Source organism: Panthera uncia, unplaced genomic scaffold (assembly GCF_023721935.1).
Source record: "Panthera uncia isolate 11264 unplaced genomic scaffold, Puncia_PCG_1.0 HiC_scaffold_245, whole genome shotgun sequence".
In the NCBI taxonomy this organism is placed as follows: Eukaryota; Metazoa; Chordata; class Mammalia; order Carnivora; family Felidae; genus Panthera; species Panthera uncia.
Genome location: NW_026059183.1, coordinates 40,441 through 53,443, shown reverse-complemented (window position 1 = coordinate 53,443; position 13,003 = coordinate 40,441). Strand labels below are relative to the sequence as shown.

The 13,003-nt window shown below is 44.4% G+C and overlaps 1 long non-coding RNA gene across 1 annotated transcript in view; it reads left to right on the top strand.

Annotated features, from left to right (window-relative positions):
- The first annotated feature begins 1,133 nt into the window (after positions 1–1,133).
- Positions 1,134–13,003, top strand: part of LOC125917798 (uncharacterized) — a 36,291-nt gene continuing 24,421 nt past the window's right edge. Inside the window, exons 1-2 of the long non-coding RNA XR_007456298.1 lie at positions 1,134–1,389; positions 4,302–4,466. This is a non-coding gene — a long non-coding RNA (uncharacterized LOC125917798). The remainder of the gene's footprint in view (positions 1,390–4,301; positions 4,467–13,003) is intronic.

The following is a 13,003-nucleotide window of genomic DNA, read 5'->3' as shown; positions in this document are numbered from 1 at the left end:
ACTTGATTTTTAAAAGAGATTAATGTTGCAGCAACTTCCCATTCGTTTTCAGGGAGTGAAATAAGGCTTTGATAAGGATCATCCTCAAGACCTTACGACCTTTGGCTAAGGGGGCTACATTTTGAATGAGGTGGTAAAAAAGATAGTAAATTGCAGTGTGTTTAGGCATTGGCATTGTGTGTCGGAGAGGGGTGTTTGGTGTTTTGTTTTGTTTCTAATTATTAGGTGGTCTGTTGAGTGCAGCTGTGTTTACGTTTCCTAAATGCTAACTGCCTGAACATGGTGACAGGTCCCTATATCTGAGAATAGGGACTGCTTTTTAAAAATCTTCTTGTCCATGTGCTTTTAATAATGGAGGGTTGTCTTTATCAAGTAGCAAAGGCAAAAATAATTTGGGGCACAGTCATTCAATCCAGCTAGTTTACTACATCAGACGTTTTGACAACCTTATGAAAAAAAAAAAAGAATTGATACTTTAAATGTTGCATTTAGCAGTGGAATAAACTTGGAATTGGTAGAAGTTTGTAGACTAGTCACATTTCTTTAACTGATGTTTTGGTTGATTTAACTTCTTGGTTATTAAAGATACACACTTAGATCATAAATGTAGATTGATCCTGTAGAGAATTAACAGTCCCATATTTTTTCTGTCTTTCTTAAAAAACAAACAAACCAGTGAGCATAAGGTCATGGCTTCAACAAAGAAGAAACAGTTTCTTAGGAGAGAGAAAAATGTATATAATAAGTAAATAGCTATACGAATTTAATCGGTAATTTCAGAATCATATGCAATGCGTGACATGTTTAGATGCAAGGACTTAATGACTAGTTTTTGAGGCATTTTCTTCAGTGTGACATCCGTCATAACTCAAATTAATGTTTATTACTACTCTTTACCATTGCGAAAATATTTTCATGAATTTGGATTAGAAGCAGCTTGTCCTGGCTTGTTTTGCAACTTTGCTTCAAGAGACAAAGTGATACTTATGAGACTTTTGTGTGTCTTAGACGCCTTAATTAACTTCCTCTTACGTGGAAAGAGGAAGCTGAGTTTTGTTTCTTAGTTAGGTAAGGAAATAAGATTTCATGCTATGCTCCTTTTGTATTAGCGCATACTTAATGTCTTTCAGGAAAGGTGAATCAATGCTTCCTGTATTAGCTGTTCAGTGAGTAGCAATCCGGAGTCTGCTTTCAGTCCAAGAGGACACTGCCTACTGATCCAGAACTCTTTGGGCGGGCAGTTTTCTTTGGGATTCTCAGGTTTCTGTCTTTACCATTTCTTTTTTTCTCCCCTTGTCTCCACAGATTGGTGAAAGACAACAAGTGTTAGTGACAGAAGAATCTTTTGATTCCAAGTTCTATGTCGCACACAATCGATTCTATGAGCAGGTGAGAGACACTTCTGCATTAAGTTCTCAACGCTTTCTCCAGAGTGAGAAGGTTGTGAAGTAAACCACTTCAAGCAAAAGGAACTTCAAAGGGATGGAAGGTGGTAGAATCTTGTCACCGCAAGGCTGTTTTACAGCCTCCAGCTAGCTAGACTAACGGGGGCTATCTCGGTGGCTCAGTCTCCAAAACAACCTCCACAAAGGAGTAGCTGTGTTTTACTCCTCATTACTCTTAGACGGAACCAGCTGTAGGCTGTGGGAGCTCAGGAGGCAGCTCCCCCTGCCAGAATTCCGCAGCCTGGCAGGGCACAGGGGAAAGTCCTGCCCAGAGAACAGGAAGGATGTCTGCACGGGCGACATCAGCCTGGAAGGGCCGGGATTTCCTCTCACTGTCCCAGCGCTCACTCAGGGGTCGGTCGCCTGGTTGTTTTTTGAGTTGTGTTTAGTTTTAGTATTTTTTTTTTTTTTTTTTTTAATTTCCACCTTGATAAGAATGCTGGGCAAAGGGAAAAGAGTCCGTTCCGTGGTTTCAACTCAAACAGTGTGACTGACTCTGGAGACCAGTATGGGGATCAAAACAGCTTCACTTTGAGAGTCGTCTTCGAGGGCCAGCTCGAAGGGCCCCCCACTCACGGCTGCCCGCCCCCCCCCCCCCCCAATGAGCTGGCCTACCTTGCCGCCCCCGGAGCCAGCCAGGCTCCTGTTTCAGCACTTGGGACTCTGCTTCCCCCGGTGGTCCTGGGAAGGGCCCAAAAAGACATGGTGTCTCCCCTCCTACATGGGACACTGTCCCACGGGCCTAGGGATTTCGAGGGTCCCTCCTGGATTGTGTTCACTTGTCTTAATATCAGATGGGTTTTCCTACTTTTTTTGTTCCTTTCTCATCAGATGAAGAGTGAATTTTCTTTTCTGTGGCTCATGGCTGAAATCAGAGCTCGGGAAGCCCCTCAAGGCCGCTGTGGGCAAGTCAGGGAGAGGGAGGCCGGGGAGGCTGGCTGCCCGTGGTGGACAGCAGAGCGGCAGTAGCTGGAGGGCCCCCCTCCCCGACCTCCCCCTACTCCCCTCCCCCACCGCACCCGTGCTCCACATGGAATAACCCCACCCGGGGCCCCGCAGCCCCCGGAGACTTGGGAGGCTCCTGTCAAGGCCCACGGGAAACCCGTCCTGTTCTGTCCCAGGCCCGGCAGAAACGACAGCAAGGAGGTGTCCCCCGCACTCCTTCCCCGTTTTCCATCTCATTAGTTGCCTCCAGAGAGCCATTTTCCTATTCAGGCCAACCTGCTCAGCCCCGGGGAGGAACTCGATTGTATTTTTGGTCGCCTCTTCCCTCTCTTTTCTCTGCCATCTGGGTTTTTGCCTCAGCGGGGAACTTTTTTCCCCTTCATTTTAAAGGCAATGGCATGCCTCATTAGCTGTTTCCTCCAATTTAAAGCAGTCGGGCTTTTTCCAATTATTAAAACTGGAGGGGAAAAAAAAAAAAAAAAACACTGAGCCCTTCATTCAGATCAAGGCAGCAGATCAAGGAGAGTTATTTTTCCCCCGGAATAGCACCACATCTCTCAGAGACGGTTTACTCCAGAGATTTCCTTGTTTTATGAAAACCGATGTAAAAGGGCTTTCATATTCTGATACTGAAGCCTTGTAGTTCCTGGGCTTGCCGTGAGTCATTCACCGCCCAGGTGACCTTTCTCCTACCGTCGGATGAAGCCGCATGCTCAGTGGTCATGAAAGAACCAAACCCGGAAAGACCGAGATCCCAGAGAAATTGGTTGGGGACCGCCAGCGCCTCTGTGACTTGCTGGTGTCCACAAGGAAGCGTATCAAAGATTTCACAGGCATTCTTTTTCCAAGTGAGATGCGTTCCAGCAGGGGAGATCGTATCTAGATATCAAAGGATTGCTGGATTAGAATTTAGTCTATTTATTTTGGATCCCACCTTAAAAAGACTGGCACGCAGCTGTGGCTCTGAAGTAGAAGCGTGAGGGAAACACACTGCGTGCAAACCGGCGACAGGTCCCCAAAGGAGCGAGGCATCTGTCGAGGTAAACCAGTACTATCCATCAGACACCTTCGAACGGCCGGCCGACAGTTTCCCGTCAACTCGAGCAGGGGATCCTGGATGCAGGTGGAACCTGGATGCATTTGATAACAGAGGGAAGGCAGGGAACAGGAACCCTTAGTTCCAGGAGTCATCCAGCCGCAAACACCAGCGTTTGGGATATTAAGAAGGCCGCTTGTACGCGTTCTTGCCCTGCCTCCCCCGCCCCCAACCAAAGCACACGCCCACGCGCTCGCACACGCTCACATCCACATAAACGTGCAGGCCTTTGATTTGAAGCGTCTACTCAAGCCATTCTTCTGACAGCTGCCTTGGCAGGTATTAAAAGTATAAGGCTTTCATCAGTGTTGTCTCCGTTTTCTTCATCGCCTGGGACAGCCAAGAGCAGAATATCAAAGGCCTGTCCAAAAGTGACTGGCTGATTGCTGGGGGATTTCCCGGGCCTGCCTACCACATGCCTCAGGACAGCAGGCGTCCCGCAATGAGAGAGCATTGTCTGCCGCCCGGCAGGAAGCTCCTTCCAGAAATGCCTTCCTTGCCGGAGATCTGCAGGTCCTTGAGCAGCTGCAAGATGGAGCCTACTTGGGACAGGATCTCAGAGCGGGAAATAAAGGATCTTAGGGGACGAAATCTGAATAATACAGTGTGGGCTTCAGTTAACAGTGGCACATCAGTATTGGCTTGCTAATTATATATCTTACTAATGATAGGACACTCACGCTAGGAAAACTGGGGGCGAGGTGTACAGACAGCCTCTGCCTTCTGGGCAGGGATTCTATAGATCTGAAGCGGTTCTGAGATTTGATGTTCACTTAAAAAAAAAAAAAATTAAGCCTTCTGAACTTTTTTTCAAGGTTTTAGTGCCAAAGGACCTCACATTCATGGGGAAGATGATCGAAGTGGACATTTATGAATCAGGAAAACATTTTATGAAAGGGCAGCCGGTATCAGACGCCAGAGTATACACGCCATCCATCAGCAAACCATTAGCGAAGGGAGAAGTCTCGGGTTTGCCAGAGGTGAGTAAAAAGACGCTTTCCTCTCTACCCTGCTGGCAAAACAGCAGCTGTAGAAGCACCGTGTCTCCAGCCCACGTTTCCCTTATCATTTGGAGTTCCCTTTTTATGCACGCACGAGGCTTTAATCCTTTCTGACAGATTGAAATCTGAATTAGGAAGATGCATTTTTGCCGATGCCTGGAGACGAATAGCTGTTTCTGCTTCCGGGCCAGAGGCGGAGGGCAGGAGGCAGTATTTTCAGGTGGAAGATGGAACACTGAGGACCATCTGACTGGTATATTTCGGTGTCAGCAGATCCCGAGTGGAAGGGGGTGAGGAAAGGGACATTTTCATGCTTTACAAAGCTGTTTATCGCAGTCAAAAGCCGCAGTTGAACAGGCACCAAACTGTGTCCATCCGGTGTGTGCGGTTAGGGACCTTTCTGTAGGGCGTCCGTTGAATATCTGCTTTGGTCACGTGGAGTGAAAATTAGACAATTTTTTTTCTTTCTATAAAAAAGTAACCTGACCCTTGTTTTATACCTTGGTGTAAATATGGCTGTTTGCCAACCTCTCTCTTACATTTCATTGAGCTACAGTTGTAAAAGCTGATGGAGTGTGAAATGAAAATGTGTGTCACATTTCCAAGCATCATTTGATGTCCTTTCTCCAACACAATTGTTAAGCACTCCAGAAAAAATACGCAGCCATGACTTCACATGCGGAAAAAGGGAGAAGTGATATTTATCTGACCATACAATTCCACAATTGTTTAAGTACGCGTATTATCTTTCCCCTGAAAATAAGTCACAATGGCATGTTAATTAGACTTTGAGAGTAGTGACAAAGAGGGCCCTCTTATCTCCGTTCTCACTTAACGTGGTGATGGACTCTGGTGTCCAAACATGAGTGACACCTCTCACGAGCCTGACAAATGTCTGTGCACAGCCATCTGACTGATAATGGAATGACGCACACCAGCCTCTGTCACGGCCCCGCCAACTGTGTGTCGTCCTCAACAAGGAGTGAACTCTAATACTGGATAAGCACAACCATGAATGTTTGCTGTTGTTAAAAAAAAGAAAAAAAAAATCCTTGGGGTTTGGGATGGATGACCCGGAAGGAACAGTAGAATCCAGAATTTAAATTTTACTGCTAGAGAGTCGGCTGTTGATGTGTTAGCTAATACTTTAGAAATTAAAAAAAAATTTTTTTTGATGTTTGTTTATTGTTGACAGAGAGACAGAGAGTGAGTGGGGGAGGGGCAGGGAGAGAGAGGAAGACACAGAATCCAAAGCAGGCTCCAGGCTCTGGGCTCTAGGCACTGAGCTGTCAGCACAGAGCCCCACGCGGGGCTCGAACTCACCAACCATGCACGACCTGAGCCGAAGTCGGATGCTTAACTGACTGAGCCACCCAGGTGCCCCAATACTTCAGAAATTTTTAAAGGAAGTTGGTCTGTGGTAGTTGTTGTTTGCTTTTCTACAGAGCGTGTATTACAAGGTTGACTTTAAAATTGCCACAGTGAGGGGCGCCTGGGTGGCTCAGTCGGTTGAGCATCCCACTCCTGATTTGGGCTCAGGTCACGATCCCAGAGTCACAGGATGGAGCCCCACGTCAGGCTGTGCACCGAGCACAGAGTCTGCTTGGGATTCTCTCCCTGTCTCTGTCTGTCTCTCCCTCCTCCCCCATTCACGGTCTCTCTCTCTGAATGATAAAATAAAAATAAATCAAAATTAAAAGAAAATAAATTGCCACAATGCAAAGGACTTCACAGCACATGGCAGTAGGGGGCAAACTATTATCTCAAAGACCCTGCCGGACGTAATCCCATCAACGTGTGTCCGTGGAAAAGGACAGTGTTCGGAAACATTATCGTAAACCAAGAAAAGCAGTGCCCTTCTGTTAGTTCCTTAACTATACTGTTTCTTGCTAAAAGGGCAGCCCCATTTAAATTCCGGGGAGTGGGGGAGCAGCCTTTTCCCCTCTGCCTTCCTCCCTGCCTCCAGCCTAGAACATGTGTTGACATCTGTTCCCACCACCAGCCTCCCTCCACCCTGGGCTGTCCGAGATCCTTGCTAGGATGTGCTGGCCCTCCTGGCTTTCGAGGAGGAGTCTTAGAGTATGCATGAAACCAAAGGGTTTGGGATTATCAGTTCGGATGCTTGCGTCGAGAAGAAATCAGGCAAGTCTCTCGTTACCGTGTGTGACTTCCTGGACATTAATGAGCATAGCTTTACACTTCATTATTTGTCAGCTTTTAAAGATACGCCAGGCTCGGGGTCCAGAAAGCCTTCTTTAATGAATTTGTCCTGATGTTAGAAATGTTGTTGCTGATGGTAGAAACCAAAATACATTAGGCAGGAAGAGAACAACCTACATTTTCGTAGAATTTAGAAGTAGTTGGTAGAGGTGAAAACCATGCTTCCGGCACTTGGAGCTCTGTGAGCGCTCGTAAAGGTGCTGGAACTCTCGAATGAAAACATCAGCTCACCTGCGTGGATGAAGCATGGCCTTGGGGTCAGACGGACCTGACTTTGCATCTGGACTTGCCAGTTTACCCGAGCCATGCAACTCCCAAGCTTAATTTGGAATCATAATGCGTGGGAATCATAATGTCTATCTCATAGGGCCGTTGGAAGGAATAGGTTCTGGAGTGCCTGTAAACCACCTGATCCTGTTCCTGGAACATAGCACACAGCTACCAAACGGTTGTTTCCCATTTCCCTGAAATCTAGTTGCGTCTAGAAAGAGCAAAACTCTGAAGATGACCTGGTACTAATAGTCGTGGGTTTGTTCATTGTTCCAGCCGTTCTCATGCAGGACACATTTACGGAGGTCAGCGTGGGGGGTGCGTCTCTATATATTAGGATCATCTGTTCAGATCCAGAGGACCAATCCCATCCGAATGGGTTTCTGCATTGTGTAGGCTTTCCTGAGTCTTTCTGGAAGGATGCCCCCTGCCATACACTTTGTAAAGAAATCCGGAAAGGTCAGAGCATTTAAAGCAAAACACTGTGTTAAAAAATTATTGTCCATAGTAAATGCATTACCCTAATTGAGAATTTGATAATCCTGTAAGTACTTAGCCCTGTGCTACTTTAGAGTTGTTTTGTCTCATTTTAGGCCCTGTTGACGTCTTTTGATAAAACTGGTGACAGGTACACAGACTGGGGGAAGAAACACAGACTGGGTGGGCATCGTGAGATCCAGATTATAGCCTCCTGCTGTTGGCGGTAACAGGCTTTTGTAACCTTCTGCATTATCACTCAATGTTCGCCGAACCTCGGTTGTCTCTGAGATTCTGTGATTGAAATATTCTATTTGACAAAAATGGATTGAATGAATGCCTACCCTGTGGCAGGGCTTTGAATTCTATAAATATTAATAGAAATCAGGCCTTGTTACTTTCAGATAGTAATAGGTAAATGCTCACAGCATGATGGAAAAGGAAAGCGATAATAAAGGCAAAAGGTTGCTGTCCTCTAAGAAATTTTATGCTAGTGGAAACAGCGTATGGTAACATCTTTTTATGATTATTCCTGTCTTCTTTTCAGTTTGGTTGGAGGAAGAGAAGATTAGAAAAAGGGGATAGGAAGGAGCCAAAATTAGTCTGATTGTTATTTGGGGAACATGGGGGCAAACTGCCACCTGTAGCCTAATAGAGAACATTTCTGAGTAAGTATCATTTGAAGGATAATTTCAGATAAAAAGGCTATATAATAATTAAAACAGTGGAAGGCGTCATGGAATTCAAAGGGATAAATATAAATCAAAGAAATGGGAGATAATGAACTTTTTTATGGAAAGTATTAGGGGGCTTTGTTCTTAGGAGGAAGCAGGGGACACATATGCTTTCAGAGATGTTCTCGGATAATAATTCTCAAGTGTGGTCCCCAAATTTGCAGCATCCGCAAATCTGGGAACTTGTTAAGAAGGCAAACTCTCAAGCTTCAACCCAGACCTGAGTTGGAAACTCTGAGAGCAAGACCCAGTAACCTGTTTTCTTAATAAGCTCTGCGTGATACTGATGCCTGCTGAAGTTTGAAAACCACTCTCCTAAGAAAAGAACTCTCAAGTGGGAAGGAGTATTTGCTATTTATAACAGCAGTTTTAATATTTTAATGTAATCGTACCAAATTTTCACACTTCCAACTTCAGACAGTAGAGTGGAACAGCATCACCATGGATGGAGAAGACTATCTCATCTACGTATTGATAATTCCTCAGGAGTGGGTTGTAAACATGATGGCGGGAGTATGCACATGTCGCATGCGTGTCGGGAGGAGGTGTTTAGTGAAAGGGGCCGGAGGCATAGGAACCTTGAGCAAAAGCACCGTTTTAAGATGTGAAGAGCATGGTTATTTTTGCCACACTCCCTCATGGAAGCTAAATTTGTAGTAGCATGTCCTGTTCAGTGTGATGATCTTTTTATACCGTTGAAGGTTCCGTAGAAAGTTGCTTTGCTGTTTAGTCATTTCACCTGAAGAAAACCCGAGGGTAAACATGGCCCACTGTCACTTGTACCACATTCATGACCATGTGATAATACGAAAAATTATTTGAGAGCCATCACTGAAGATTAGGATCAATGAGTTGTTTTGTTTTAACTCTCTTAAGGAAAATTTTTATTAGAGAAAATTTCAAGCGTACACAAAAGCAGAGAGAACAGTATAATAATCTCACATACCCATCACCCACCTTAAACATCTGTAACTTCTTTCTTCCACACTGAAAATACCAGGTCCCAATAACCCAACGTAAGTACTCATTGCTTTATCCTGTGATACTCATATAACTGTCTAATAATAATTGTACCAATGCTATCACCAACACCATGATTACCGAATACGGAGTTTAGTTGTGGTGGCGGTGGTGGTGGTCCTAGTTTTGCAGCTGTTTTGTTCATGGGTATATCCCTTGGGGGATGTACATGCCAATAGTCGTTTTAAAACTTGTTTTTGTTTATTTATTTTTGAGAGAGAGAGAGAGACAGAGACAGAGCATAAGTGGGGAGGGGCAGAGAGAAAGGGAGACAGAATCCAAAGCAGGCTCCAGGCTCTGAGCTGTCAGCACAGAGCCCAATGTAGGGCTCAAACTCACGAGCTGTGAGATCATGACCTGAGCCGAAGTCAGATGTGTAACTGACTGAGCCACCCAGGCACCCTGGCCAATAGAGGTTTTAAAGCCAGCCGAAATCGTTCCTCTCTGTACAGCTTTCCCAACAAATGGATACTCCTTTGGGGAGCATTTGTTCCACTTTGCTTTCATTTTTTTTTTGGAATTTTAAAATCTTAATTTTGTTTTAAAATTATGTAAGTTACTTTACAAAATCAAATCTACAGAAGTATGTTCTGAGAAGTTCACCTTCTGTCTTCTCCATCCTGTTTCTTCTCTTACCTATTTAAGGAATTTTGTTTGTTTCAGTTTTCAGTTTGTTCTTCCCATGGTTTTTTGTTTTAACGATATAAACAAATACATGCACATATTTTTTGTCACCTTCTTAAATTGTAGACACTTTCTCTGTTTTTCACTTGACAGTGTATCTTGACAGTTACTGCCTTAGCAGTGTATAAAAATTCAATGAATGTTTTTAATGATTTTTGTTAGGCTTCTAAACAGAATACATGAGAGTTTATATTGCTCTAGTACCTAAGTTAAATAATAGCTAAATGAAACCCAACATCTTTTTGGTCGAAGAAAAGATAGGCGGAATTACCCCAAAGCATCAAGGTAGCCAGAGAAACAGTAGGCCAGTCAGAGGTTAGGAATGGTCAGCCATGCGAGCACAACAAAGTCCAGAAGCCCAACACTGGCCGTGAGAGTGCATCCAGAAGAGAGGGTGCTTTGGCCGATGGAGTTCAAAAACCCTGAAGACCATCCCTATTTGGAAATGAACACATCTAATTCCCTTAGCCTGGTACCATTATAAATTTGATTCATTTACTTCCCTTTGTGGAGTCCACATTTCACCAGGCAATTTTTGATAATGTGCCTTCCTATACAAATCTGCCTACAGGAAGAAAATAGGATTATTCAGTCTTCTTAAGTGTGCTGTTAATAAACTGGCATTCTAGTTTTATATACTGGTCTCCTTTGTCCTGTCCGTGTGGTCTTTTCTGTAGGTGCAGGACAGTTTCTGAGCTTTCAAAGTTGTGAGCCCAGCCCTGGGCCCCGTTAGATCCCACAAGGCAACAAATGCCACCTCATGTGACATCTTAAGAGGCAACAAGGGATTTTTCCTCTCCTAATACTCATTCTGCCATTGGCTAAATATTCCGTGCCTACTGCCATGACTCAAAACCAGCATTCGTGGAGTGCTTATTATGGACCAAGTCCCAGGCCAGATAGCTTACCTGCACTCACTCATAACCCTGTGAGGAAGGTACTGTGATGATTCCTATTCCACAGACAAGGAATCTGAGCATCAGTAACTCCATAAATAACTGAAGTCACAAATTCAGAAGGTGGGAGAGGCAAGCCAGGACTTATGTGCAGTTCTTACCAACGTTCAAGCCTGTGTTCTTGTTTTTGAATTGTTGTAAGACACACATGGGATCAGTCTTGCCATGTTAACCACCTTCAAGGGTACAGTTCAGAAGGGTTAAGTACTGTATATTCACATCGATGTGCCACGAATCTCCGTAACTGTTTTTCCAGTAAAACTGAAACTCCACTCCCATTAAGCAACTCCTCATTCACCACTAGCCCCAGCTCTTAGCCACCACCGTTCTGTTCCCTGTCTCGATAAATGTGACTACTCTGGGTGCCATACCTTATACAGGAGGAATCGTACTATACTTGTCATTTTCTGACTGGCTTGTTTTACTTAGCGTAGTGTTTTCAAGGTTCATCCACTATGAACCATGTCTCAGAATTTCCTTCCTTTAGAAGGCTGAACAATAGTCCATTATATGTCTGCACCACATGTCGTTTATCTACCTGTTAGCGAACACTGGGGTTGCCTCCACATTTTGGCTGTTGTGAATAATGACGCGGGTGTGAATATGGTTATCCGAATACTTCTTTGAGACCTTTTGAGTATATACCCAGAAGCGGAACTACTGTATCATACAGTCGTCCTATTTTTAGTATTTTCCACAACAGCTGCACCATTTTGCACTCCTACGAACAGTGCACAAGGGTTTCTGCTTCTCCACGTCCTCACCAACACTGGTTATTTTCTGGGTTTTTTGGGTCGTGGCCATTCTGAGGTCAGGCCTGGGTCTTTAAGCCCAGGCTCGTACCACCTTCCCTTTGGAGTTGTGAGTCTTACTGATCACTTCTGGGCGGTAGTTTTCATATTCCAGTGCAGGCTCACACTGGATCCAGAGAGGGAGAAAATGGTCAGCGTTAACCATCTTCTCTGTGTTCTGTGAAAAACGGTATTCAAGTTATAAGTCTATGTTAGGAAGACAGGAGAATACCAACACTACCACCACTTGACCAAGGGTAACTAGTTTCACTTCTGGTGTTCTTTCTAGCAAATCACTTGAGTCCTACCTTTTTTTAAAATTTTTTTTAATGTTTATTTATTTTTGAGAGAGACGGAGCATGAGCAGGGGAGGGCGTGGGATAGAAAGAGAGGGAGACACAGAATCTGAAGTAGTCTCCAGGCTCTGAGTTTTCAGCACAGAGCCCATAGCGGGGCTCGAACTCAAAAACTGTGAGATCATGACCTGAGTTGAAGTCGGAAGTTTAACCGACTGAGCCACCCAGACGCCCTGAATCCTGCCATTACTAAGATTGACACTTATGAAGTCGGAGCCATTTTGTGCCTGGGAGAAAAGAGAAAAGAAGAAAATTCTCTGCCAATTCTAAACTTCTAAGCAGTGAGTTTTATTTCAAAGTTTTTCTCTTTCCGAGTTTATTCCTAGTAGCAAAGGATTGCCTTAAAGAAGGAAGAGGTAGGGTGGCTTTGTGAAAAGAGCTTGAGATTTGGAGTCTGTCATGTTTGGGCTCAGTCTGGGTTTACATGTGCCTCTGCTCTGGTAGAGCTTCCTTGAATCACATTTTCTTCGTCCGTAAACATAATTGGTTCACAGAGGATTAAATTAGATACTGTGAACAGAGTGCCTGGTGCATAGTAGGTATATTAATATTTGATTAAGGGATTAAGTGTAGTTTTAAAAATCAGTGATTTCCTGCCTCTTAATTTTTTTTTAAATGTACTTTACTTCCATTCTACATTATTGTACAGCAGTTAAGGACATTGATTATGGGGGTGCCTGGGTGGCTCAGTCCATTAAGCGTCTGACTTCCGGTCAGGTCATGATCTCGCAGTTCGTGGGTTTGAGTCCCGCGTCCAGCTCTGTGCTGACAGTTCGGAGCCTGGATCCTGCTTTGGATTCTGTGTCTTCCTCTCTCTCTGCCCCTCCCCTGCTCGCGCTCTGTGTCTCTCTTTAAATAAATGTTAAAAAATTTTTATAAAAAAAAACAAGAATATTGATTCTGGATTCTGATTACCTGGGGTTGAATCCTTGTTTTACCATGTACAAGAAATACGGCCTTGGGCATATTATTCTGCCTCTCCCCACCTCCACCGTCTCCTCTGTAAGC